Here is a 14,420-nt window from a genome sequence, read left to right on the forward strand (position 1 = left end):
GAGCACTTGCAGCTGTAGAGTTCACCCCAACAGAACTCACAGATTACAGTCCTAACCTTACCCCCAAAGTTTGCCACAGAATATTTTGCTTTTATTATTATTTTTGCATTGCTGTAGTATATCAACTTTGGAAACAAAATATATCATTCTATTTATAGCATTCTGTCCATTTATAAAATAGTCATTCCTGATCACTGGAAATGTCAAATCCTAGAAAACGTAGCATTCCCACGCATGATGTTAATTCTGTGGTGAACTTACGGCACTGAAATGGTGTGACAAGGAGGTGACAATTTTGTTCACATTCCACAGTGATACTGTGATTGAAGTAAACAACAGAAATGGAAAGAAGTCTAAGAAGCCACGTGTCATTGTGGATTATCACAAGAATGTGGGAGCAGTGGACTGGCTGATCAGATGCTCACTATCTATCCAACTGAGCACAAAAGGCACAAGGTTTGGTCTAAGAAATTCTTATTTATTTATTTATTTATTTAGAGACAGAGTCTCGCTCTCTCACCCAGGCTGGAGTGCAATGGCACGATCTTCTCACTGCAACCTCCGCCTCTCGGGTTTAAATGATTCTCCTGCCTCAGCCTCCCGAGTAGCTAGAATTACAGGCACGTGCCACCACGCCCAGCTAATTTTTGTATTTTTAGTAGAGATGGGGTTTCTCCACATTGGTCAGGCTGGTCTCTAACTCCTGACCTCAGGTGATCCACCTGCCTTGGCCTCCCAAAGTGCTGGTATTACAGGCATGAGCCACCATGCCCAGCCTTAATTATGTGTATGCTTTTCTTTTCTGTTTTTTGTTTTTGTTTTTGTTTTTGTTTTTTTTGGTTGAGATGGAGTCTCGCTCTGTCACCTAGGCTGGAGTGCAGTGGTGCAATCTTGGCTCACTGCAACCTCTGCCTCTCAGGTTCAAGTGATTCTCCTGCCTCAGCCTCCCAGAGAGCTGCGACCCAGCCAATTTTTGTATTTTCAGTATAGACAGGTTTTACCATGTTGGTCAGGCTGGTCTCACGCTCCTGACCTAAGGTGATCCACCCGCCTAGACCCCCCAAAGTGCTGGGATTACAGGTGTGAGCCACCGTGCCCAGCTGGTCTAAGAAATTCCTTTGCCACCCTCTAAACACTGCAGTGCTGAGCTCCTACATCCTGTTTGGGAAGGACAATCCTGAGCACACGATGAGCCATGTAAACTTCAGACTGACGTTGAGCGAAAGAATGCTGGAAAAGCATCTCAGGCCAGGGCCGCAACGTCTTCAAGGTCATCCGTGCTCTGATGATGTCACACTTCTTCCCTGTCTGGAAGACATTTCCCCAAGAGCGTACCACCAGTATCAGGGAAACGGAATCCAACTGGTCGCTGCAAAGTTTGCTGAGCACACAATGATAAAGATGGCAAGAAGGTCCGGAGAGAAAAGCAATATTTTTGTGCAGAATGTGATGTTCTGCCTTTGTCCCATGCTTTGAAATTTACCACATGAAAAATAAAATTAAATATGGATCATCATATACATTTCTGTTACATTAGGATTAGAGACAAGTTCTGTTTAGAAATAACTCCAAGAACAGTTTTTATATTTTGTTTTCACATTGAAAAATCAGTCAGATTTGCTTCAGTTTCAAGAAGCGTGTTTATGTAAAATTAAATGAGTGCTGGCAGGCAGCTAGCTGCAGATTTTTTTTTTTTTTTTTTTTTTCTGAATGGGAAATGGGACAGAAAGATGCGTTCGAGGCCATGACCAGGCTCTGGGTACTTTGCAAATGCCCAGTGGCTGGGCATGGAGGGAATACATTGCTGGCGGAAGTTAAAACCTAGGGCTTTCTCACCTGTTGTCTTCTTGTTCCCATAAGTCCAGCAATGGCTCAAACCAATAGTGTAGCCAACAAACAAAAGGCCCCAATGAGGAAAGTCAGGGGTTGGGGGACACCCCAGAAAAATAGAGCGGGGGAGGTCAGAAGACCTTGGGGGCAGAAATCCTGCAGGATCCTGACAAGGGGCCAAACTGGCAGCCAAGAGAGGTAGCTGAGGCTGTGAGAGACAAGGCAGATGGAGCCCCTGAGCCTGGGGGGCCCTGGCTCTTCTCTACTAAATATTCCTCCAAGAAAGCAACTAATAAAGGGAGGTCAGGAGTGGCCACAGAAAAGACAAAGGCTGGATCTAGGACAGAAGTTCCTGCAGTCAATATAGTGACTTCTGCCAACCCACTGGAATGTCTGGAAGAAATAGAGGCCCTAGTCAGGAATCAGGAATCTGACTGGAGATATGATCTGATATGGACAGGCTAGATGATACTGTCCCTGGCAGGGGAGAGTGGTGACTGCCCTATAGACATCCCACAGGCTTCTTTTGGCCAACCGGTCCCTGGAACATGGGAGTCGAGATTTGTTTAAGGGAGAATGCTGTGGATAACAGGAGGATCTCTCCAATCTTGGGAGAGGGCCTGGGAAGCATGAGCAGAACAGGTGGAGGTGAGTGGGTCCCATCAAAGACGGGCAGCAAAGGCCCTGGGGCCACCTCAGTGGGATCTGCCATTAAACATCTCTGGGACTCTTTCTGTATATCTTGAAGGTGGAAGGTAAGTCTCTGAACACCCACTGCGGACAGCAGTGAGACCCACCACCTGGGGTGAGCTACCTTCATCTCTAGTGGTGGTGTAAAGTCTGAGGAAGATTGGAGACCTAGAAAGAAGGACAGAGAAATTGGAGAAGAATTCCTCCTTCTGGCCCTTAAACTCTGAACTGGGAGAGAGACAGGCTATGGGAGAAGATTGAGATGGATTAGAGAATTCCTCTTAAGGGCCTCTTCCCTATCCCTGCCCCCAAACATGGAAAGAAAGGAAGATCCTGAGTTCCTGCAAGGGAAATTCTAGGCACCTAGCTAGTTCTGAGAAGTAAATAAGCAACTTGATAAGCAAAAAGGTAACGGTAGCTTAAAACAATAGTCAAGGAAGCTAGAATCACAGAATGTTTGGTTCCCCTACAAAAACTAAAGATAACATCTTATCATGTCTCTGAGTTGCTTCTCAGAAACTGGCACCCCACCAAATGGATCTTCTTGCATATAGACCTCAGATAAGGGGGAACTGGGGACTGAACTCAGCACTGTTCTTTGTTCTACATTTCTTTCTGAGAGGCCTGGAGGAAGTCATACCCAACCAGAGTAACATGCTTTTGTGCTGACCCCAAATTTTTAAACAAAACTTCTCTTCTTTAACCAATTATAGAAATCTTTGAATCTAACTATGACCTGTAAGCCCCCGATTCAAGATATCCCACCCTTTTAGGCCAAAATCAATAAGTAACCTCCATGTATTGATTTATGATTTTGTCTGTAACTTCTGCTTTCCTGAAATTTATGCCTGCCTTTAAAAACCTTCACCTACAAACCATATGGGGAAGGTTGGGACTTAAGCATTAGCTGCTCGATCCTCCTTGCCTGGCACCCTGCAAATAAACACCTTCCTTTTTCCTGCTACAAACCTTGGTGTGGGTATCTGGTGTTACTGTGCTGAGCCAGTGGACCCCAGTTTGGTTCTGTAACAAGATAATGGTTATTTTCACACTTACACAGTAGAGAACCTCACTGCCTTAGGAGCAGATACTCCTGAGGCAAGGCAGATCCCAAAGATGCTGGGATAAACTAGCTGAGTTTGTCTAGGAGATGCCACATGCATGGCACCCAGAGAATCCTACCTCATCCTATAAGATGCATAAAGATGGGCTCAAATACCAATTCAAAGACCCGCGGACAAGAAAAATCACCCCTACAATATTCGCAAATTCTAAAAGGGCTTGCTTGTGGTCAGCCTTGGCTTTTGAGTTCCTGCTTCCACTGAATTAGTTCAGTTTCTGACTCAGCTCTTCAGTCTGTAGATGTTGTCTTTGTTTTACATCAAAGTGACCCACATGTGGGACTTGGCCTATTCACTTGACTGCCACTAAAAAAGCCACTCCTACTCAATGTGAATGCCTGTAAAGCAGACTGTCCTGAAGGGGTAAGGAAGCTGTGGAGTTAAGTACATCAGAACAGAGCAAATGACTTTGGAATCTGAAGCAGACCTCCTTATTCCCAGCAGTTTTTTGGCCTCTCAACCACGTGGCTTGCCATCTTTCTTCTTTCTCCATCAACCCCCCAACAAATCTTTTCTGTTCAAGTTCCATTGAATTCTAATTTAGAAAAGTTTAATTATCTTCTAATGAGTTTGTCTTCAGCTAAGTCATGATTCAGGATCTCACCTTCTAACCCCAGATGTTTATCAGGGTCTTTTCTTCAATAAAGACAGTCCTCTCTGAGAAGAGGGTTATAATTTTTTTCACTCCCTTAAGACTGAATGAAGGTTGACTACAGAAGAGAAAGGATGTTGCTTTTCTTTGCTGGCCTGGGAGGAGATAGACTTTTTCAGCCCATGTGAAATCTGTGAAGGTGGTTCAAGAAGCAAAGATTGAAGGACAGATCTTCATCCTTCCTCTACCTGGAGAAGTTTTCCTTGTGCTGGTGAGGAAATCATGTGCTTACTTTATCTTCTTCAAAGAGCAAGGAGTGACTTTGAACTGAGGTGGGTACTCTTTCCAGATCAGATGCTCATCAAAGCAGCCAACCCTAGTTCTGGAAGTCATCCTTGACAAAGGCATTTCTTTTAGTAAAATTCAAACAAAACTTTAACCTTCACTAAGAAAAGGAAATGGATTGGTTCAGAGTTATTGCTATGAATAGTGTCTTGCTAAGCTACCCTAGAAAAAGGGAAATGGACCACCTGTCCCCTCCATTCATTGCCCACTCTATGAAATACACAAAAGAATAGAAAGGACTTAACAGTTGTTTACTGACCAAACAGGGTCTGTATTGAATACTTTGGATATATGATCAATTTAATCTTCAGAGAGAATCTTCAAAATTTCTCCAAGAGATTTATCTCCATTATATGTGTGAAAGGAAAATAAAAACTCAGGATCTCAATTCACTCTGCCAAAGGAAAAAAATTAAGCTAAAAGTCATGCTTAATGACTTTGCATGAGTCATGCAAGAAGCTGCCTTTCTTTTTGCTTCTAAGCAGATAGCTACAGATAAGAGGTTAAATATCTCCACATGCAGTTAGTTTATGTTCACTTTATCTTAAGAAAAGTGCCAATTTACTGAGCACAAGATGAATACATAATTGACTATTCCTCTACCTGCTCCTTTTCTCTTGCAACATAGGGATTACCATACCCTTCCTCTTTCCCCTCCAGTCCACTTTTTCCCTTTAAATATTGATGTCCTCAAACTAATCTTTGGCGAAAGGCACAGACCACAGACTGTTTCTGTGGCTCTGTCTTTATTTCTTCTGGGCGTGCCCTTAACCTTGATAAAATAAACTTCTAACTTGATTGAGACCTGTCTCAGATACTTTTTGGCTTACAAATTGGCAGCCAACGGAAGGGATTCTGAGAGGAGGTGCCCCGACCTTTGACAAATCTCCTACCAGTGCTTGGAATCAGCTTAGGTTATCTTTGTTGCTCAAACAAAGATAAGACAATTTTCTGAGGTCTGGGAGCTCCTCCCTCCAGAGAATCCCTGATCACCCCAAATTTGGTTGAGATCTAAGGTTTATTTTGAAGTACAACTCCTTTTCTGGAGTTTTACTCACTTCCAACAAAAATGGCGAGTTTTCCTGTTTCCATGACAATGGATGGCAGGCAGCTCCTTTTTGGAGTTTCAGCTTGCATCCAACAGGGAAGGTGAGTTTGAGTCTTTTACTGCTTCTAAAATGGTAGAGAGCAGTATTGAGCCTGGGCGCTATTCCTAGGTAAGTAGCTGAATTGGAGTTTTGTCTTGAAAATCCTGCTTAATGACTAAGAGTTAAGATTAACAACCAGCTGATCTTAATTTCCTCTTAACACTAAAGTGCTCAGTAATCGCACTGGTTTTGTTGTTTGTTTGTTTATTTTAGTCTTTCTCACATTGGATTTGACCAACTCTACCTGACTTGGTCAAATCTAAATGAGAATTTCAAATTATGGGAGCAATGTTTTTGAATTGGGTAAAACTCCTCACAGCTGCAAAAAAAGAAGAAAAAAATCATACGTTTGGTTTTGTTAGCAGCAGCAAATCTGTATGAGTATGCAGCAACTTGATTCTTGCCTCCTCAGAGGAAAGAATTCGTCTGAGGGGCATAAGGCAGAGTGAGAGACCATGGCAAGTTATAGAGCAAGAGTGAAAGTTTATTAAAAAGTATTAGAGCAGGAATGAAAGAAAGTAAAGTACACTTGGAAGAGGGCCAAGAGGACAACTTGAGAGATCCAAATGTAAACTTGGGTTTTTTTGTGTTGGCAGGCTTCTGGGGTCTTGTGTCTCTTCTGCCCTGATTCTTCCTTTGGGATAGGCTGTCCACATGTGCAGTGGCCTCCCGGCACTTAGGAGGGGGCCGCAGGCACAGTGTGTTTACTGAAGTTTTGCACATGCTCACTTGAGGTGTTGTTCCCTTACCAGTCAAGTGTTCCTAGATGAAGGTCATATACCAGTTAAACTCTGCCATTTTGCCTCTTACCATGTGCATGATTGAGTCCACTCTCCCGCTCCTGAGATCTTACTGGAAAGCAGCTGATCAACAGCTTCGGGTGTTTTCTATGTATTGGGAGACTGAATTTCCCTGGTGCTGGCTGTGACCAATCGTTTTAGAGAGACAGTTTAATAACTGCCTGACCATCACCTGACGGTCTCCTGGCAGTCCTGGTTGAGGGGTAGGGCACTGTCCTGCCCTGCTTATGTCTGCCTAACTACCTACTCAAACAGTTTCTCTGTTCACTTCCTTTCTTAAAAGATTGTTCTTTTGTTTACTTTTCTTCCATTCTATTCCTCCTTCCCCTTTTGCCGTCTTTGGTACGAAGCAAATTCAAAACAAAAACAAAAACAAAAAAAACAACAACAAAAGAAACAAAACAAAACAGAGAAGGCTTCTAATCAGACCCCTTAAAGAACTCAGAATAAAGGTGCCACTCACCCTTTTTGGGGGTGTCCTGCTTTCTTTGTGGAGTTTCAAAAGTCATGGGCAGATTTTTCTCAGGTCTAAAGTTCTGCTTTCTTGTATTCCATTACCTGACATCTTTGTCTTTGGTGGGGGTACCAGAGATTACCTTGTACTGTGAGAGAATTTGGCTTGGTGTTATGTAATGGTGGTGGAGAACCACAATCTTAGGGATGGCTAAGGACAGTTTATAGGAAATAGCATTACTACAGGGGGCTACTTATTTCTTTGCACATTTAAATTAAGAAAATTGCATATGCTTTCTTGGCGCTACTCCTTAAAGAGATCTACCATAAAGCTAGTAATATAATCAAGCTAAATTGAAAATAACACCTATCAAACTGAGTCACTTTAATAAAATTCTTTGCAAAAGAAATTTACATCTTTACAGGAAATCTCCACTTAGTAAGAGCTTCTCGGTCCCTACAATGGCTTAAAGTTCACATAACAGACATCACCTTTGTTTAGATCTAAGTATTGATCAAAATGGCTTTGAGATGTACATTTTCTACCTTGTTTCACCTAAGTCATGTCTTTGGGATGCAAATTTACATTGCCTCATCAACAATTGTTTAGGACATAGAACAGATAATCATGACATTAACAGTCTAAAATAGAGAAGAGAAAAGTTTTGAAAACAGGCAAATGAGAACTTTTAAATCTGTAAGATCTGCGTCTGTCTGGGTATCTATTATGTCTGTATGTTCCTATGTCTCATGTGGAAATAACATTTCACTATCAATTATGTGAAAGAGCTCTAATTAATTGGCTTAAAGAAAAGTCAGTGTTCATCAGCCTAATAGAAGCTAGCTCAGAGGCTTTTCAGTTCACATGACTTTAGTAATCTTTAGTGAGATTAATTTGGTAAATTTAGTCTCAAAATCCTCTACAATAATTTAAAATCTTAAAGTCATGTTAAGTTAAATTAAGTAATCCTAGGTTTTTTACTGGGAATTAGAGTTACTAAAAGTTAGATTAGTAGGATAGTATGATGTGTTTTGGGTGAGGTTTATAAAAACATGAGGATGTGGTTTTTGCTTAAGAAAATGTAAATTTTTTTCTCGTTCAGAGGCCCTTTCTACTGATGTTGAGAGAAAAACCGTGTTCACACCCAGCTGTTTTTTGGTAAACTGTTTAGGTTTGTATCAGTATCTCATGGCTAGAGTTCTGAAGTAAAAGCTATAGGATCTTTATTTGTATGAGTGTGTGTGTGCTTAGGTGTGTTTATGTGTACCTACATGTGTATTGTTATGTTTATGGCCACAAGGTACCAAACTGACTTAAAAATAAAGGTGAACTCACAAATTCAGTAAATAAGCCCAACTGCTTTTCAAGTTAAAGTGACTTAAATAGAGTTTTAATAAATAAATTGGCTTTAAAATTGTTGGTAAAATAAAATTAGAAGTGTCTTCAGAATCGCCAACATACATTATTGTTTAGATTTATTGGTCAAGCAGTTTTACATTTTTTTCTCTTAAATATGATAAGGTGTCAAGATTTGGCATGAGAGTTGTAAAGCTATAAATGTAGCCCAAAAGAGAATTATCTTTGTGTAACTTTTTGATAAAGCAATTAATATCGTTGGTTTAATGAAAATAGCTAAATCCTGAGTTATTGACAAAAAAAAAAACCCAAAACATTTATTTAACCTTAATATTCTTACTTAAGCAAACACCTGAAATTCACAGGCTATAAAAATTGTTAACAGGGAAATAACTCTAAATGATGACCATCACAGTTTTCATATGTAATCTAGATCAACTATTTAAAAAAATTAAATAGGCAAATGTAATAGAATAAATGCTTGTAAATAAACTTGTCATATAATTTAGAACCTAAAGTTAAATTACATAATATATATTCATTAAATATGTGGGTCATTTCCAATTGTTTAAATAAAAATTATAGAAAATCATTTTTCTAAAAACCAATGTGTTTTTTAGAACACAATGTGTTTTTTAGGAAACAATTTTTGTCTAATTCAAAGGTTATTTAAAGGTTGTTTATAAAACAAGCTAAAATGAACCAGTAAATAAGAGAGATGTAAAGAAAGTTATATGTATAAAGAGATATTTGGGGTAAGAAAGATTAAAAGGAAAATCATTTTATATGAGAAAGGATCTTGTATGGTAAATTTTTTGCCCTAAAATAAAATAACTGGTTATTTAAGAAAGAGTGATATTTAGGATAAGACAGGAAGTCTAAGCATGTCATAAATGGTTTGTGCAAGTTCGAATAAGGGTTGTAAAAGAATTTATGAAAAAAACTTTATGTGATCAAATTGACTATAACTAAAAGGCAATTATAATATTCTTTCTAGAGGTCAGGCTTTGGTATTTAACAATACACTAATAAACTAAAGAGTTGGTTGGAACAACAAATTTATCTGAAGGTATTGATTTAATCTTAATAAAATTATAAGAGATTTTAACTTTTTTAACCCAAAAGTTCAACTTTTATTGCATGTCATTGCTTTCAGTTTTCTCTCCCCTTTGAGAAGGGCTGAGATAATAATGTTCTCCATCAACTTTTTCGTCAGCTCCTTTAATTTTTTTCCTCAGGTTCTAACTTCCATTGTATCCTGATGCTAAAAATGTTTTATCTAAATGGTCTAAAGGAAATATTTTCTTCCAATATAACATTGTGTGCTCTTGGCTTTAAATTCTTCTATGAAATTGAAAACTTTCACTTATGACTCAGGACATACTCTTCCTATGTCTAACTAATGTAAGTCCTAGGAAAACTGAGATTTAAAAACATTAAGGTTATTATATCTATGTATATCTATTATATCTATGTATTGCTTTTGAAATCCTGAGCTGTTAAGTTACAGGGCTTTTACTTTTGGATCTAGAAAGGACTCCAAATCCTGTTAAATCTTAAACACTGACAGTAGTTAAAGCCTCATTTACCAACTCAGGAGAAGATGAGTATCAAAATAAACCATTCATGAGACACAGAGCCAGAAATTAAAACTATTTAACCCTTCTAGGCCCCAGGACTACCAAGAAGAGATAGGCCACATGAGATTGTAGGACTGATTTTGAGAGATAAAATTAGTTTAAAGTTTCTCTATGAATTAAACATTAATATCAACGTTACATGGATGCAAGACCAGCATCTGGGCCCCTGTGTCAGACTAACAAGATTTTCTTGGAGTATTAACTAACTCTTTAATTTAAAAAATTGTAAAATGTTATAAAAAGGTTTATAGAAATTATATGTTATAGTGAAGTGACTAAAATTTAATAGATTTTTTAATAAGATTTGTGAGACAGCCGGGCGCGGTGGCTCAAGCCTGTAATCCCAGCACTTTGGGAGGCCGAGGCGGATGGATCACGAGGTCAGGAGATCGAGACTATCCTGGCTAACATGGTGAAACCCCGTCTCTACTAAAAATACAAAAAAAACTAGCCGGGCGTGGTGGCGGGCGCCTGTAGTCTCAGCTACTTGGGAGGCTGAGGCGGGAGAATGGCGTGAACCCGGGAGGCGGAGCTTGCAGTGAGCCGAGATCACGCCACTGCACTCCAGCCTGGGAGACACAGCGAGACTCCGTCTCAAAAAAAAAAAAAAAAAAGATTTGTGAGACATGTAATTGGCCCCATGCTGTCTTTATCAGGGCTTATTGTTTGGGGAAGTAAGTCTCCTCTCTCAAAGAATAAAGGTTTTTGCCTTTTTTTGAAATCTTTGAGTTATCACTTTGGCTAAATGAATGACTGATTTTACAATGACCTGTGATCCTATTTTGTGATATCAAGTGTTTTAAACTTTAGATATTTGACAAATTTTCCAAAATCATATTCTGAATTCAGTCCTTTTGACCTCATTAATGTTTTGATATTAGGTCTCATGAAGTCTAAAAGAAACATATTTGGTTTATTTGGTACAATAAAATAATAAAGGAAGCATTGTCAAATATAAAATGGTAGTTAATGGATTATATTTATATAAATGGTATTTAATGGATTATATTTATTTAAAGGTGATATTAGTGTTTGTTCCAAAATTATATGAGAATCCTGTGATTCTGATATGTCTTAGTATATGCTTTCAGTAGTAGTAATTATGATGATTATGTAAAACTTTTGTATGCCACAGAAGTAAACAATTTTTTTTTTTTGGTCAATTGTGTCTTTAACCATGACTATTCTAAGATTTTTGTCATCCATGACTGTTTTACTTTGATCCTTTTATAGGGCAGTTTATAATCAGCTATAGAACTTTGAGGAGTACTCTTAAATATAGGTTTCTGGTAAATTGAGAGATAGTGCCATTGGAATAGAGAAAAACTTCCAGGACTCTCAGGGAGGTCTGATATATTCATGAGGATTGTTGATCCAATAACGATCAGAACAGGAGTTAATTGAATGGACTGAACTAACTGAAGATTGAAATAATCTTTTATGACTTTTTGTTTAAAACATTTGCTGATTCTTCTTGTTTTGTTTTTCAAAGTCAAGAAAACTTTCTCTTCTTTTAAGCTACTTATAGCTTTTAACAATTGAGTAAAGTATGCTCTTATGAGCAAAATTTAAAACATATCCTTTCTCTCAACCTAATTTCTCCAAAATTTGGAAGCTATTTTGTGAGTATTGTTGATTTGTGACAATATAATTATTTGCATAAGTTCAATAAGGATCTGTTTTCTTTTATAAGAGGGCATAATTGGAGACACTAGTTGTTTTACCATGGCTTTGACTGAAATGGCGTTTTCAGATTGCCTTGAGAAAAGGAGGATGACCTACAGAGCTGATAAAAGCCCCCTGAAAAACTGACTTTATACCTTGTCCTTTACAGGGTCCTGACCTGTGGTAAGTGAAGAATATCACTTTCTGTCAGGCCTAGGAACCCCAAGTTTTCTTGGCACCTCAAAAAGAGAGAAATTCACCCAATTCACACAGGTATCTGCAGGCTGGGCTCAGGGCTTTTAAGAAGGTCTAATCTTAGACTCCTTATGAAAAAGGTTTCAGCAAAGCCAATTTTAAAAAAAGAGAGAGAGACAGCCTATATGGCAAGTGGTTATTCTTGCTGCAATTTATGCAAATAATTAAGGCAAGTATAATAGAACTAAAACTTATTTTACAAGCAAATTGGTCCTACTACAATTTTGTCTTTAATAAAATTGGGGAATTGGAGAGAGAAAAGTTATGTTTCCAAATAAACTGTACACCCATTATTAGATTCTAACCTTGCCTAAGGCTTTTTAATTTTTATTATTTTCTACAATTTGGACTGAATTCTAAAAATTTTCCTGGCTACAAGTCTCCAAAATAATGTTTTCAATTTTTTTCCTTCTTTTCCTTTTTTCCCCATTTTTCCTGATTTGAAAATCATGAAAAACTAAGCTGTGCTTTTTAAAATGCCGTACAAACTGAAGCTAGACAACTTAAATTTTGGAAGAAAATAACAGCATCCTATTTATATACATAAACCACTTTCGTACCTGCCTACTGATACATGGACTTCAGGGTAATATTGCCTATATCAGGTTTCCAGGATTGTTCTCCTTTTTCGTTTGTTGTTTTCTTTCTCTCTTCCTTCTCCTATGTTTTTTTTTTTCCTCTGTGGGATGTAAGACTTCACAACTTACTAAAAGTGAGCTTGCCTAACAACTTGGGACCTATCTGTCTAGGAATAAACTGTCCTTGCCATGAGACATCAGACAAAACCTAATACCAGAGACTCAGTTTCTTCTAAAATGCTTTCTCTGAAAGCTTTTAAAAAGAAAAGGGTGGAGAAATGTGAAAGGAAAATAAAAATTCGAGACCTCAATTCACTATGCCAAAGGAAAAAAATTAAGCTGAAAGCTGAGTCATGCAAGAAGCTGACTTTCCTTTTGTGCCTAAGCAGATAGCTACAGATAAGAGGTTAAATATCTCCACAGAGTTACTCTATGTTAGCCTTATCTTATGCAAAGTGCCAATTTACTGAGCACAAAACAAATACATAATTGACTATTCCCCTACCTGTTCCTTTTCTCTTGAATTACCATACCCTCCCTTGGATTACCATAACCTCCCTCTTTCACCTCCAGCCCACTTTTCCCCTTTAAATATTGAAGCCCTCAAAATCATCTATGGAGAAAGGCACAGGTCTTTCTCCTGTTTCTGTGACTATGTCTTTATTTCTTCTGCAAATGTCCTTAACCTTAACAAAATAAACTTCTAAATTGATTGAGACCTGTCTCAGATACTTTTTTGTTTACATAAGGATGAAGAAACTGAGACTTGGAGAGGCAAATGGACATTTCTAAAATCTTAAAGCCAGTGAAAGGTAGAGACTGATTTAAACTCAGTTTGCCCTCCTCCAAATCCCAGTGGTTTTCTACTGTTGGGCAAATCCCCTTCTCTCAGGTGGCCCCAGCATTCCATAGTGGCTGCATGTACAAGCGAGACTAGCCAAGGAAAATGCCACAGAACTGAAGGATGCAGAAAAGAACAATGACACTGAGATCTGGGGAGGGGCTCTGTAACTACAGTCTTTGTGTCTTTAGTTCTTAGTTTTCCTTTGGTTCTTGGTAAGGCACCTTTGGAAAAACTCTAATCTGTCTCAGCTGAACAATGGGCAAAGATACTTTGTTCCTGTCTTGTCCTGCCCCTGTTCCTTTTCCCTTAACATTCCCCATAGAGTCACAGGTGGGAGCAGACCTGGAAGAACTCAGGGAATGATGGCCCTCACCCTAAGATGCCTTCAAGTCAGGCACTATGCTACAATTTATAACCTCATTTACTCCTCACAGCAACATTTTGAGGTATTGTTGATTGGCCTTATTTTCTAGGCAAAGAGGTTAAGAAAAATGAACAACTCAACGATTAATCATATAGCTAGTCTATACCTCTCTTATCTCTAAACACTTTTCATTTGGAGCTGTTAATGCCCTCTAGCCTTTATTATAATTATCACATATAATCCTGCCTATTCTCCTCAAAATTATCTGTTGGAGTCATCTTAGAGTCTTTACAGAACACAAAGCATTCAATCACTTTATTGTAGATGCAACCTTCTTTTTGATAAACATATGTTAGTCTTAAGCCATCTAAAGTAATGCTAATGTGGGATCTCATGGACTACTGGCAATACAGGAAAAAAACTGGCAAAGAAATCTGACACGTTTGGCAATTATTCCTGAGGATCTGACCTCTCAATTGTTGAGTGTTGGAGGTCACAGCAAACAAACCACACAAAGATCATGTTAAAAGTAATTAGTAATGTTAAAAGTCAACATTACTAATATACCATACTTGAAGGATATGTGGTTATTGTCTCATGTGTCTGTGTGAAGAGACCACCAAATAGGCTTTGTGTGAGCAACAAGGCTGTTTATTTCACCTGGGTGCAGGCGGGCTGAGTCCAAAAAGAGAACAAAGGGTGGTGGGATTATCATTATTTCTTATAGGTTTTGGGATA

The 14,420-nt window shown here is 38.6% G+C and overlaps 1 long non-coding RNA gene across 1 annotated transcript in view; it reads left to right on the forward strand.

The window, feature by feature from the left end:
- The window catches only part of LOC100426608 (uncharacterized), a 151,200-nt gene extending 149,684 nt beyond the window's left edge, over positions 1–1,516 (forward strand). Inside the window, exons 3-4 of the long non-coding RNA XR_003721530.2 lie at positions 313–456; positions 1,142–1,516. This is a non-coding gene — a long non-coding RNA (uncharacterized LOC100426608). The remainder of the gene's footprint in view (positions 1–312; positions 457–1,141) is intronic.
- Positions 1,517–14,420: the final 12,904 nt, after the last annotated feature.

Source organism: Macaca mulatta, chromosome 1 (assembly GCF_049350105.2).
Source record: "Macaca mulatta isolate MMU2019108-1 chromosome 1, T2T-MMU8v2.0, whole genome shotgun sequence".
In the NCBI taxonomy this organism is placed as follows: Eukaryota; Metazoa; Chordata; class Mammalia; order Primates; family Cercopithecidae; genus Macaca; species Macaca mulatta.